Source organism: Ambystoma mexicanum, chromosome 8, assembly GCF_040938575.1.
Source record: "Ambystoma mexicanum isolate Mex_15411 chromosome 8, UKY_AmexF1_1, whole genome shotgun sequence".
Taxonomy (NCBI): domain Eukaryota; kingdom Metazoa; phylum Chordata; class Amphibia; order Caudata; family Ambystomatidae; genus Ambystoma; species Ambystoma mexicanum.
Window position 1 is genome coordinate 1,140,607,762 of NC_090929.1, and position 14,662 is coordinate 1,140,622,423.

At 44.0% G+C, this 14,662-nt stretch overlaps 1 protein-coding gene across 1 annotated transcript in view; it reads right to left on the reverse strand.

Moving 5' to 3' along the window:
- ZNF365 (zinc finger protein 365) overlaps nt 1-10,748 on the reverse strand; it is a 563,327-nt gene extending 552,579 nt beyond the window's left edge. The window contains exon 1 of the mRNA XM_069611199.1: nt 10,631-10,748. The gene's annotated coding sequence lies outside the window, so the exon portion shown is untranslated. The remainder of the gene's footprint in view (nt 1-10,630) is intronic.
- Nucleotides 10,749-14,662: the final 3,914 nt, after the last annotated feature.

The window sequence follows — 14,662 nt, forward strand, 5'->3', positions numbered from 1 at the left end:
GCAACCCCTCCAGCACTCTATAGTAAGATAGTGTGTGCTAGGTCAGTAAATTTAAAGAGACTAGTAAAGTCAATTTAACTTTACATGCTCTTGGAGAAATTAGTCAGTCCCAGAGAAGGTATTTAAACCTTGGGAAGTCTGAAAGACATCCCCGTGCCACTGCACTGAAGGTGCTGTGTGACACACAGAAAAAGATGATGCCACTGGAGTTGTTTTAAAACTCCATAATCAAAGAACACAAAAGTAAAACACACACAAAATACATGGAAAAGTGGGAAAAAAGGCTCTCACTCTTCCCAGATAAAAAAATAAAATCCTAGAAATCCAACAAAGTTGCTGGGGGTCTCAAAAGGTAAAGGAAATTAGCACATTTTGAGAATTCTCCCTAACACTCGTCCCCCCCCAAACTAAGGGACAGGAGGATTTAATCCACTCCTGGATGAATCGCCTTACTCCAGTCGGTCAAACATCCTGGAGAGACCATCAGCATTTTGGTTGTGACACACTGACCTGTGTTCAATGGAAAAATCAAACACTTGCAGGCTGATTGATCATCTCAGTAGTTTTGGGTTTTCCCCTTTCATTTGCATCAACCATCTCAAGGGTTGGTGGTGAGTCTGAATCACAAAAGTAGATCCATACAAGTATGGCCGAAACATCTTCAGCGACCACACAATAGCAAAGCACTCACGCTCAATGGTTGCCCACCTTGTTTCTGGTTCCTTCGGCTTCCTGCTGATAAAGCAAATGGGGTGCTGCCTACCTTTCTCATCCTGTTGACTAAGGACTGCACCTATACCTGTATTTGAAGCATCTGTCTGCACAATGAAGGTTTGGTTATAGTCAGGAGCTCTTAGGACTGGAGCTTGACAAAGGGCTTTCTTTAGGCCTTCAAATGCTTGAGTGCACTCCTCATTCCACCTGACCTTTTTAGGGAATTTGGAAGAGGAGACCACATTTAAGGGAGAAGCGATGGTCCCATAGTTCTCTATGAGGTTCCTATAGTAACCAGTGAGGCCTATGAAGGCTCTCACTTGGGTTTGAGTAGTAGGGGTGGCCCAGTTTTGTACAGATTGTACCTTGCTAGGCAATGGCCAATTTCACCCCCACCTACCTCATGTCCAAGGTAGACCACTTTACGCTGACCAAGTTGACATTTACTAGCCTTTATGGTCAGATGGGCCTGCTCAAGAGCCTGCAAAACATATCCTAAGTGATCAACATGTTCTTTCCAAGTAGGATTGAACACTGCAATGTCATCCAAGTATGCCATGCAGAAGTCCTCCATCCCATTCAGAACCTGGATAACCATCCGTTGAAATGTTACAGCTGCATTCTTTAGCCCAATATTCATTACCTTAAACTGGTAGAGGCCTGCTGGGGTTGAGAATGCAGTTTTCTCCTTAGCATGGTCTGTCAGTGCTATTTGCCAATAGCCTGAAGTGAGATCAAAATGTACTGAGGTACTTGGCTGAACCAAGTTTATCCACCAGTACATCTGTACTTGGTAAAGGCTGGGCATCAGTCTTGGTGACTGCATTAAGAGCTCTATAGTCCACACAGAATCTCAACTCCTTGGATCCTGCCTTTGGTACTAGAACAACTGGACTAGACCATGAACTGAAGGCTCTATTACCCCGAGATCAAGTATCTTGTTGACCTTCTCCTTTATGTGGAATCTGACATGATCTGACATCCTTTACCTCTGCTTTTAACAGGTAAACAGTCACCAGTTTGAATATCATGCTGGCCCCAAGGGGTCAAGCTTGGTGATACTGAAAACAGGGAGGCAAACTGATTTAACAGAAACTTGCACTTCTCCTGTTGTTCAGGTGTCAGATTAGAAGAGAGATTAACTCCTTCTATTTTCTCATCTAAAGGCTGGCCTCTGAGTAGGTCAGGTAGAGGTTCACTCTCCTCCTCCTCTTGAACTGAAGCTAGAAGCAAAGCTCCCACTTCTGGTCTTGAGACATAAGCTTTTAGACGGTTGGTGTGAAAGACTTTGGGAGTCTCCTTAGGATTGCCTAAGTCCACCAGATAGTTGACCTCTCCAAGTTTACCCACAACCTTGAAGGGTCCTATCCATTTGTCCTTTAAGGCCCTCTGCCTTGTAGGTACCATAACTAGAACTAGCTGGTCTTGAGAAAACTCATCCATGTTGGCCTTCTGGTCATGCCAATGTTTTACCAGAGCCAGACCTGCTTTCAAGTTGTCTGATGCTTCTGCCATCATGTGTGACATTCTCCTCCGGAGACCTATCACATAGTCAGTGACTCTCGCTGGCTTGGAGGAAGGAACACTCTCCAACCCCTCCTTAATTAGGGCCAAGGGGCCTCTAATTGGATTGCCATAGGGAAGTTCAAACCTAAATCCAACTCCCTCCTGAGGGACTTCTCTATATGTAAAAAGAAGGCATGGCAGTAGAAGGTTCCACTTTCTTCTAAGGGGTTCTTCTAAAGCACCTATCATGCTCTTCATTGTACGGTTGAACCTCTCTACCAATCCATTTCTCTGAGGATGGTAGGCAGTTGAAAACATGTAAATTACTCCACAGTTTTTCCACATGGCCTGCATCTAGTGGGACATAAAATTGGATCCCCTGTCAGAAATAACTTCCTTAGGAAAACCTACCCTGGTAAAAATACCAAGTAGGGGCTTAGCAACAGCCTGAGCTGTAACAATCCTCATAGGTAGAGCTTCATGATACCTAGTGGCATGGTCTACTACAACCAGGATAAACCTGTTTCCTGAAGATGTTGGTGGGCTAAGGGACCAACAATGTTATTCCTACCCTCTCAAAAGGGACCCCCACCACTGGGAGAGGCACCATGAGTGCCACATTCGTGGCTCTACTCTTGCCAGAGGTTTGGCAAGTGTGACAGCTCCTACAATACTTGTCTACTTCAGACCCCAACTTAGGCCAGTAGAAGTATAGAGAGAGCCTTTCCTTGGTCTTCTTAAAACTTAAGTGACCAGCCAAAGGTATCTCATGGGCTAATTGTAGGAACTGGAGTGTGCTGTCAAGAGGCACTACAAGTCTTCCATAGTCCCCTCGGATAGACTCATCAGTCGGTTCACTGTAGAAGAGGCCATATTCCCAGTACAACCTATGCTTCCCTGGCTCTTGCCCGTCCAGCTGGGAAGCTGCCTGTTGGCTAAGACCTTCAAGAGTAGGACACTCTCTCTGACCTCTTCTGAAGTCTGTCCTACAGGGTCCACCTTCTTCCAGTAAAGACTGTAGCCCACGATGGTCTGCAGAATCCAAATCTCCAACAGGAGCAAGGTCCTCTTCCAGCTCTGATTCTTCAGCAGCTGATTCAACCACAGAAGGTTGTTCCACACACTCAGCCTCAGCTGGTGGAGGAGTCACAGGTATGAGTTTGGACAGTCCTCTCGGGAATGTCCTTGTTGGTAGCACAGGAGTGCTGGCTGGTTTCTTCCTAGAGGTTTTAGTTTTCCCTTTTTCCTCTTTCTTCTTAGAAATTGCAGTCAGTAAATCCTGTGGACTGGGAGTTATAGTTTCCTCTACAATCTCCTCTTGAGAGCCCCTTAAGGTAATCTCCCTGGCCTTCCTAGTCCGCTCCTGCATCCTTTTGCTGGGAGGCCTGGGGGTGCTAGATACAACTCTAAGGGTTTTAAGTCATTCCCCAACAGGGCTCTCCCATGTTCTTCACCCTGCACACTTACAGGTACCTTGACAGTCATGTCATTGCACTGGATGAGAGCTGGTAACTGTGGAAACATTTGGACAGGGCCACCAGCAACCTTAGTTAGGAATTTGGGTACCTTAGCAACATCCTCAACCTTGAAAAATGATTCATCAACTACAGTTATGCTGGCCCCAGTGTCTCTGATGGCAGGGGTCTCCTGACCATTAACAAGAACAATGTCTTTGTAATACTCTTTAGTATTATCTGGAATAGAGTTATGCACATCTAAATTCTGTTGATACCACAGACCCAGGGATACTAAAGAAACACTGGCTGAGACTTTCATGGGTTCTTCAGCCCAGTAATTGAAAGTTTCCACTTGCCATTGGTACTTCATCCTCTGGGGAGAAGGCTAAGGAGGCAGTGTGGATCCCTGAAGGTTTACCCTTACATCTGGGATCCCCTTTCACATGGTCAGTTGACCCACAACCATAACATTTACCAAATGTCTGTATGATTGGGGGTTTGGTCTGACCTTCTGGTTTGGCACCAGGAGGTACACTAGCCTGATTGGGTTTCCCTTGTGGCTTACCCTTGTTATGTTTGGGGCCTTCTTTTGGATTGAAAATATTAGAATTCTCTTTGGTATCTTTCTTGGGCTGCTTCCCCTCATCCTTCTTTTGAGTTACCCAAGAATCCTTGTGAGTAGCCCTGTTGTGGCAACCCACAAGTCAGCAGCCCTTGCTAACTTCTTGGGATCGATTTCCAAGTGCTGTCTCAGCTCAGGAGAGCAGTCATCATAAATATATTCCAACATAAACACATTTCTCATACCTTCATGAGTTTTCACTCTGTAACCCTAACCCATCCATGTACGTTTTTCAAACATTCAGTCACCCAGGTAGCCCAAGGGGTACCATCATGCTTTTTGAGGGTTCTAAACCTCTTAAGATACTGAGAAGGGGTCTTCCCAAATCTAGCTATCAACGCTAGATTCACAGTTTCATACTCTTTTCTGTCTATATCCCTGAACTCCATTACCACATCAGTTGCAACAGGGGGGAGCCTATAAAAAAGACAAGGAATCAATTGATGTCTTGAATCCCATGGTTATATTCAAAAGCAGCCAACCAATCCAAAATATCAAGCTTAACCTCATGCATACTTACTGCATCTTTGGGCATGCAAGGCCTCTTAGGACTGGAAGACCTAGAGGACTTTGGGAGAGAACTAGTTTCAAGAGACAACTTTTTCATTTCAAGGGCATGATTCAATTCCATTTCTCTGAGTCTAAGCTCTTGATGTTTGCTTTCAGTTTGAGCTTGGATTCTTTTAAATTCTAACTCAAGTCTCATATTTTCTAAAGAGACAAATTCAGGACATAGGTTTGTACCTGATGGGGTCCCTGTGGTCAGAGATTGAGGCCTATGAGCAGGTAGAGGTAAGACAGGGCCTACATTGTGAGACTCTTCTGCCTCATCTAACTCATCCTTAACATTTGAGTTACTTTCAGAAACATTATCATCCTCATCAACATTTTCCACATTTGCTGCAGGTGTGGGGGTCTCAGACCCACTCCTCAGACTTTGGTATTCTAACAGCTTTTCTATCAATTCAATCTTTTTGCCTTTTAGAGTGAGATTCCTAGATTTACACATATCTCTCAATTGATCAACAGTTAAAGTCACTGGGGTCTCCTGTCTGTAGCTTTCCATATCAGTCATGATAAAACAATTGCTTTACTATTGTTGCTTAGCCTTGGGAGGATTATTTGAACAAAGGTAAAAGTAGCACTCTAAATGTAACATGTATACTTTATCCTCACCGCTGTGCACCTGTGTTAGGCAGAATCACCTTCAGTACCCTTTGGGAACACTACAGGCAATTAAGACTACAAGTGTAAGCACAATTTCACCTTTGGTACAAGCCTATACTACACAGTAAAGTGGTAGCGGTGGCTGAGCAGCCAGACTTATCTCAAGAGTTTAAGTGAGCAGCAGAACAAGTTACACAAAGGAGCAAGGAATACAGTGCTTCAAATATACCCTTACTCAAGGTTTTTTGGTAAAAAAATATACATTTATTTACTCAATCAGTTAGAAAACATTACACTAGCATAAGCAGCTCAATATCACACACTAATAAACCACAAAAATACAATCGGTAAGTAAATGAACAAGTTTAGCTCCAAGAAGTGGGAGCAAAATGGTACTTCAGATACTTATTAAAGGAGTAAAAATACAAGTTTATAAGAATAGACAGCCCAAATACATTAATAGGCAGGACAAAGGGTTTCAGTTAACTACAACCAGCAATTCTTCTCATAGGCCTGGGCCAAAGTCAATGGTTCAGAGTCTTTGTATAGGATAGCACAGTTCTGGTAGATAACGGTTAAGTCTTTGCCACGGAGGTTAGAAGAATTTGGCGAGGTGAAAAGTTTGACGAATGTTTAGGGAAGGACAAACCTTCGTAGTTGAGGAAAGTTTCACGCACTTCCTCGATGGCCGAAAAGATTACCGGACCGCGATTGCACAGTACCTTGTTAATGAAGAAAGCTGTAGCTGAGGCAGTTGTTCCTGGCAGCTCGAGCAGATCTCGCTGTTCCTGATCTTCAGTCATGGGGACAAGAAGGAGGACGTCGGGAGGTTCCTGCACTGCCCAGGGATGAGGCCAAAAGCTGTAGCAAGACATTGGTTTAAAGTGTGAGTGCCTTAAAATCCACAAGCTGGTTTCCTTCCCTCTGGCTATCCGGTTTTCAACAGCACTCTGATGAAAATTCGACCAGATGGGGACGGTGTCCAGGTGGCTTGCGAGTTGGTTGTTCCCACCAAACCCAAGGGAAGAAGTTAACCTTGAAGGGCTTCTCTATCGATGGAGTTTCGGACCTGCAGCAGGGCTTCACCGGTCTTCCAGGAGTTGCAGCAGTCCTCTTCCCTCAGCTCGTCTTCGGTTCTTTCGTTCCAGTGGTCGGCTCTGCTTTCCAAGTCCCAGAGACCTGCTTTTAAAGAGTTTTCCCCAATTACTTCCAGCCTGGCTGTCCCTCACACAGCAGGGTGGCTGTCCTTGCCAGACAGCCAGCTGACCAATCACGCCAGAGTGCATTCAGGTGTCCTAGCAGACTAAGTACAGGTAGTTTCGAGCACCTCCCTCACATCCTGTCCATCCCAGACACTCAGGCGCCAGGGGAGGGCTTCAGCACTAAAGCCCGCCAAAGGCCAACAAACAAAGGGACCAAACCTGGTTTGGCACGAAGGTACAAACACAAGAAGGACTTTTCCTAAAAGAAATGGTGAAAAAAGATGACCGGAGTCTGTTTTTACAGACAGGTCTGGTGCGCCATATTGAAAAACATGGCTGACCCGATTTTTAGCTACCGTTGTTAGCGGTTGGGAAAAATCACAATAGCTGATATAAACCACTGCCACCAGCCATATAAAGTAGGACAAGGTAACATTTTACTGTTACATGAGTGTTTTGACTCGGGGGAAGCTAAGCAACCCCTCCTGCACTCTATAGTAAGATAGTGTGTGCTGGGTCAGTAAATTTAAAAAGACTAGTGAAGTCAATTTAACATTACATGCTCTGGGAGACAGTAGTCAGTCCCAGAGAAGGTATTTAAACCTTGGGAAGTCTGAAATACATCCCTGTGTCATTGCACTTAAGGTGCTGTGTGATACACAGAAAAAGATGATGCCACTGGAGTTGTTTTAAAACTCCATAATTAAAGAACACAAAAGTAAAACACACACAAAATACATGGAAGAGTGGGAAAAAAGGCTCTCACTCTTCCCAGGTAAAATAAATCAAATCCTAGAAATCCAGCAAAGTTGCTGGGGGTCTCAAAAGGTAAGGATAATTAGCACATTTTGAGAATTCTCCCTAACAGCCATTGTGAAAAAACCCAGCATTCGATCTTTGATATTTGATAACACAAATCTGCTAAAAACTAACCAATGTAACACAAACAAAGCACGTAATGGAGCATTCTGCACAGCAGCCCCATTTGCATGGAATGCCTTGACTCCTGCCCTTAGAAATAGTGCCTCTAGGGAAGATTTTAAGAGGAAATTGAAGACCTTTTTTTTCTCCTAGATTCCGGCAACTCAGTCGCCTGTTAGTACTACATAATAGATCCATTAGGCTTTGTGTTTTTGTGTCATGTGTTGTTTCTTGTCTGCACCCTTAGGCCCTTAGGTACCGGGAGCGCGTTACAAATCTATAAACATAAACAATGGGGATTGGTTCCAGTTTCATTTGAGGGCTGTGCTATTCTGAAGAATCCCAAGAAAAATCATCATTGTTGTATTGGTTAGTAAGAAAAGCATCATAAGGATTATCAAACATGTTGGAGCTAACTGGGGATGTAATAGTTGCAGCAGGGCCAGCCGCAGGCCCAGGTGGTACCCATCCGCCCCAACCTCCTACCTGTCCTCCCGTATGTCCTCTTCCACTTGTTTGATGCATTCTATTTCCCCTATTCAACAAGGCTGGGCACTGCGCCCTCCAATGGCCCTCCTGTTTGCGATATGCATTCTGATTGGGCTCTGGCGGTGAAAATGGTACAAATGGACCAACAACTCTTCCTCTTGTGCCAATAAATGGCCCTCCCCAATTTCCCTGTTGTACATTCTGTATTAACACTCTTGTCTTAAGATTCACTCTCTTCTTTTCTGCTTTCTCTTTTTCTTCATTCACTCTGTTTTCATAATAATAAGCCATATGTAAAATATCTGATGGTGTTTTAGTTTGCCAGGCACTTTCTGATTGCATTATAAGAACACTAATTTCTGGTAATAATTGCTGAACAAATGTATCTACAAATAACTGTTTCCCTGTTGTGGTTGTCATTTCCTATCCTGAAAAATCAATGAATACTTGCTCAAACATATTAAAATACTCTGTTACCCCTTCAGTTTTATTTTGGACACATGCGGCATGCTTGTCCAATTAATTTGTTTCTCGGGTACCACCCTTTTAAGTTGTGCAACTATCATAGTGGGAAGGATAAGCACTGTGGGAACAGGCCTTTCACCAGCTATCCTATTAGCGTCAAGCTGGAAAAGTATGTCGCATGTGCTCCCCAAAGTTGCAGGATCAGTGATATATCTGATTGCTGTCCAAATATCTGATGGCAAGATTACTGAAAATAGGGTTTCTAGATCTCTACTAGTGAAGATAGAAGTATTCAAAACGGCCTCTAATTCTTTATAAAACCCAGAAGGGTTTTTCTAATATCAGGGATTGTCTATTTTAATGCATTTCATTCTTGCCTGAAAAAGGGCACATGAACAAATTGGGTGTAATATTTAGCAGGCTGCATAATAAAGATTACCCCTGCTAACTGCGCAGGGAGTATTCATTCTATTAATTTGTAGTTTTACAGTGAAAGTTATATGGACATTTCTTTGTTGTTGATTGATATAGTTTTTTGAAACTGCTGAAGAGTAGTAATTAAAGAAGTTGAAGCATAATGCTCGCCTCCAGTCTTGTCATAGAATTGGTTTCCCTTGATTATCAAGGACAGGATCTCCTTGAGCATCAAGCATAGCATGCTTTGGTATGTAAGCAGGTGGCACCCCCTGCATAGGAAGCTGACAACTAGATGGTTTTTGGAATTTTAAAAGTGCCGTTAAGTGTATGCGTTGCTCTGGGATACTCATTATAGATGCATTATCTATTATCAGTTTCAAGTTTTGCGACTCTGCAGAATTTTCTATCTTGCCTTTCTCATTTTGCTGCATAATTGCATCCAACATTACTTTCATGGCATGCATCTGTATCTGGGGGGCATACTGACAAAAGGTACTGCAAATAACCGAAAGAGGGGTCAAAGTGATGGCCCATCTAAGAGCGGTATGTGTAATTAACTGTAATTCCTCATCCGACACACAAGATTCTTTACATGCTGTGATGATAGCGGGCTGATGGACATATTCAGAAGTATTAGTTGCAGCTCCTAATTCCAATCAAGCTTTCTCTAGTCCTTTCATTTCATCAAATATCTCCCAAAGTCCTTTAACATGTGAAAAGGCATCCTTCTCAATATGACAAGAGAAGGCAGCTAAATTTAAATCTTGCAATTCCCTAGGATCTGCCAAAGGCCATTTTTGCTCCCAGTGGATTTGAATCTCGTCACCCAATTTCTTTCATTGGATAGGCATTAAAACAGCTGGTGCATTCCTAATAAAGTGTTCCAGTTTCCTTGTCTTTACTTTAGTAAATGTGCCATGTATACATTCACTGGGAAGATCTATGCTTGCATCTGATATGTCATCTCCTTCTAGTGTTGTGGAGGATTTTGGGGATTGAGAAGAGTGGGAGGGAGTTTAGGGCCTGTGGCCGCAATACTAATGAGCTCTGTGGTTGACCACATGGAGGAGGAGGTGGAGAGGTAAGAAGATGTTGGCGAGGGTTATTGAGAATCTGTTCTATTACGGCATCTTGGGTAGTAGTAGGACTAACAGGGTCAATTCCGGGTCTTTGTAACTGTCAATCTCTGTCTATCTCTCTATTATTTTGGTGGCTTTTTTGCTGATCATGGATTAAAGCTTTATCAGCCTGTGACATATATCTTCGAGCAACATTCTGTTTGTGTTTGATCTTTTGCATGGCTTCCTTGCGCCAATCGTGGATAACATCAAAGGTGGAGGGCCTGAATTACAGATAGATCAAAAGGGCCATGTTCTGGCCGTCTAAAACTGGGTGTATTTTTAGTCTGTTTGTGCCAAAGACTGTTGAATACTGTAGTCCCTAACCCATATTTGACATACATTTTGTATGCCGGGTTACCTTCTGGTGGTGCTGGCTGACCAAACTCTAAATTGTTTGCTGGGCGAACACATCAAAGTCCGGACCAACAAATTGGAAGCTTACTGGGAACAGGCATCATAAAGCTCTATCCTGGCAAAGAAGATATCTGCTAAATACCTCCAATTTAATGCACCCAATCAAGTTTTACCTGCTAAGACAGCTATACTTACTGACAAAGTTCTGTCTCAGTTGTTCTGGGTGAAATAATGCATGTAGTTCGAAGGGCCCCAGCCAGCAGAGGGTGTCAATGGGGAGAAAACCGTCAGAGAGACCAGTGACAGCAGCAAGAAATGAAATCTTCATAATAGTAGGGATCCCTGAAACCAAACGATCAATTCTCTGATTCCTCTCCTTCACGTCTAGAAGTCGAAATGTACTCGTCCTCAGTGGGGCCCCACGTTTGGCACCATTTGAGACTTCTAAGCACTATAATTCAAACAAAATAGAACATCTGAGACCGGGTTTCAAGATTGTAGGTCAAATTTAATATACAATATACATAAAAATAAAAACACACGAGCGGACGTCAGTTCAAACCACTACCAATTCATGGCGAGTGCAGAAGTGAAGTGCTTTATGGCTCAATCGCATACTTTATCCCCAGTTCAAAGCCAGTGACTTATGTTTGAGGTCCTTAAACACAGAACCCTCCTGCCCTTCGTTCCAATAATAGTCACCATATTTGCACAGCCTTTTAAAGATAGATTTTGTGCTTTCAACAAGAATGGAAGGGCTGAACATTATGATTCAGTGTGTAACTAACCTTTGCTGAATGCGGTCAGTCTTTACATAGCATTTAGCTAAGAGAATGAAACCATATTGAAACAGATTTTCTTACCACGCTGAATGGGAGGTCCTGCTTTTAATCTTATTCCACCTCATTTTATCAGTGAAGGCCAGGTGGCTAAAACATGCCCTCTACATGGACCCAGTCTTCTTCTTTCATAACACATCCTTATAATGACTGACAGAAATCCGATCATTGCATGCAAATCCCGTGGTGGAGCAGGAGCTCACCTCCCTAGTACTTCAGTAGCAGACTAGCACATGGCCCAAACAACGCCCTTCTCCGAGGTAAGCCGGATGGCCCCTCTCCACTTCATATGCCAGTAGAAGTGTGTTTGCGCAAACAATCACAGAATCGCCGTGACTGCCACCCACATCCCAGCACCTAGATTCGATTTTGGTGCCTCAACCCACCAGCACCCATTTTGCTACTGCGGCTGCAGACCTCCATACCCGACAAGGAGGAAACCCCACTCAAAGATGGCCGCCCGTCGAGGATCGTAATCCTCCTCCGGCTTCCTGACTGCCCAACAGCAGCAACGTGGCACCCGATTGGCCGCTGCCCTCCTTTTCTTCACCCAATGAGAGCCGGCAGGCGAGAGCCGGCCCTCAACACGAAGGCCGAATCAAAAAAGGCAAGCTGCCCCTGTCTCGAGCCTGTCTGAGCCTGAAGGAGCCTTGGGCCAGAACTCTGATCCCCACACTGCCAGAAGGTAAGAGTCTACACACCTTAGGTGCGTTACTCTAAAAGGAACTGTATGACTCTCTCCTCCTCTGCACGGACGATCCATTTCATATAAGAACTTTCACGCAAAATGAGATAGTAGCCGCCTCCCAGCATCTTACTTACTGTGCACCCATTTTAGCGTATGTTTATGAACCCATATCACTGTTCACAATCTGTAAGTGTTCCTTCACTGCACCTGTACCCTTTAAGTTCTTAACCTCTCTGAATGATTATCTCACACAGGAATGCATGTTTGCCTAAACTTATATGTAAATGTATATATGCCATATGGGGAACTAGTCCTCCGTGCTTTGTGATAATACTCTGTACTATGTCGGTACCTTAGACTCATCTCCAGGGTTATAACTGTTCTATAGCTACCTAATTAATTCCTGTGAGTTCCTCGCCCTCGTACTGACACTATCTGACTCCAAGGTAGCCTCCCTACACTACCTAGCTCGTAGCAGACTACTCTGCGAGCTGCACCGCCAGGCACCTGCCTCACGCAACCCATATAGCATCCCTGCACCCGCAGTCTTATCTCAATATGTACACCACCCACACACAGCACATCCTCATAGGTTTAGTCTACATCATACTTACTAGTAGTATTGCTTACCTCATGCCCAAAGTGCAACCCAACAGCCACATTATGGAACTAGGGCACACCGCCACACATGCTGCTCCCCCCAAAATGCTCAAGAACAAACTTAGGCAGCATAGACTCAGAACACGCACATTCCTCTTAGCATTCATCTCCACACCCATGCAGGTAACACTTAGGAACTCACGCCTAGGATCTCGCACTCACGCTAAGACCTGCCGCCCTCCCTACACTATTGCCCACAAGCGCCTAAACAGTGCCAATACGCTCTACCTCACAGACATCACATGACCAATAAGCTTACTCATACTACCAAAAAGCTCATTCCAACCAACAACCTCAAGCCACCTCAATCTAAAAAGCTCCAACATCTCAAATGTGCTCTATTAAATGTTTACTCACTCAACGCCCACGCTTTAGAAGTCAATGACATTATTACCAGTCAAGACTTCGATATATTAGCCATAACAGAAACATGGTTGCATTCAGCCTCTGGCCCTACTATCAGCTTAGCTGTACCGTCAGGTTACTCGATCTTAAGACAGGACAGACTAGCTAAAACGGGAGGTGGGGTCGCACTAATTTTTAAAGACACCCTAGCCTTAAGACAGACTCCCACCACCGGGGAAGACACCACTGACATCCTCTCAGCCAAACTAGCCCTCTCCCCTAAAGATACAGTAAACATTCATGTTATATATAGACCCCCAGGTCCAGTCAATAACTTCACAGGCATAGTCAACCATCTCCTTGGAAACAACATAAAAAAAACCTCCAAAACACTGCTCCTAGGAGACCTAAACCTTGGATACAATGACAAACTAGACAAAGCAGCTACTATTCTCGCCAGAATCCTCACAGATCTAAGATTCACACAGATAGTTACTGCCCCGACCCATAATAAAGGTTGTATCTTAGATTGGGTGGCAGATCACAACTGTGGCTCCACCCACAACTCTAACACAGCCCTTCCATGGTCTGATCACAACTGCCTTCAATTCTGAATTCCCATTTCCATATACTCCAAACCGCCAATACCCACACCGGCCAAGCTAGCCAGAAGTGCCAAAAAACGTACAGCAGACAATATACGTCCCTTTCTCAACAATCCCTGCTTAGCACCTCCTTTCTCTTCTGACCCCAAGATTCTAGCAGAGATCTTCAAAGACACCCTCACCCATGCCATCAATGCCGCAGCTCCTCTTGAAAACAAAAAAGAAAAATAATCTTTTCACTCCAACTCATGGTTCTCGGAGAACTTATTAAATCTACGCCAATGCAAGCGCCAAGCCCTCAAAACATGACAGGCCAATCCCTGTGATGCCACCAAAGTAGACTTTCTTTGCATTTCTAAAAAATACAAAAGTGCCATATTTAAGGCTAAATCAGAAACCTACAATAAGCGTATCATAGAAGCCAACTCCCACTCAAAAGAGCTATTCACCATCTTTAAAGAGCTCACCGTTCCCCCAATCTGTACAGATGAGATTGTTAAGGATGAAGCCTGGTGCAATAGCATCCAAACAGCGATGTTAAAGAAAATAGACCTTCTTCAAAACAAAATAGCAGAACACTTCAAGGCTCTTCACCCCCAGCAGACCCACTCCGTAAATACCCCTAAAGATAAGCACTCCTCTAAATTTTTTCTCCAATCACCGAATCAGATGTTCTTCACATCCTCAAACAGCTCAAACCATCTCAATGCAAAGGCGATATATGCCCCCCAACATCATTCATTAAAGAGTGTGCTGCACCCCTCACACTGATCATCACAGCATTCATTAACGCCTCATTTAAGGAAGGCAAAGTCCCAGACAGCTTTAAAGAGGCGTGGGTGCGCCCGCTCTTAAAGAAACCAACTCTGGACCCTGCACAACCTAACAACTAATAGCCCATTACAACGGTTCCATTTCTTCTAAAAATCCTAGATAAAGCTGCACATATGCAGATACAGTGCTACCTGGAAAACAACTCTGTCCTAGGTAAAAGGCAGTCTGGATTCCGCAAAGGTCACGGCACTGAAACCGCTTTACTAGATTTGAAGAACCAAATTACCCAAATTCTAGATAAAGGCAAGCCGGCCCT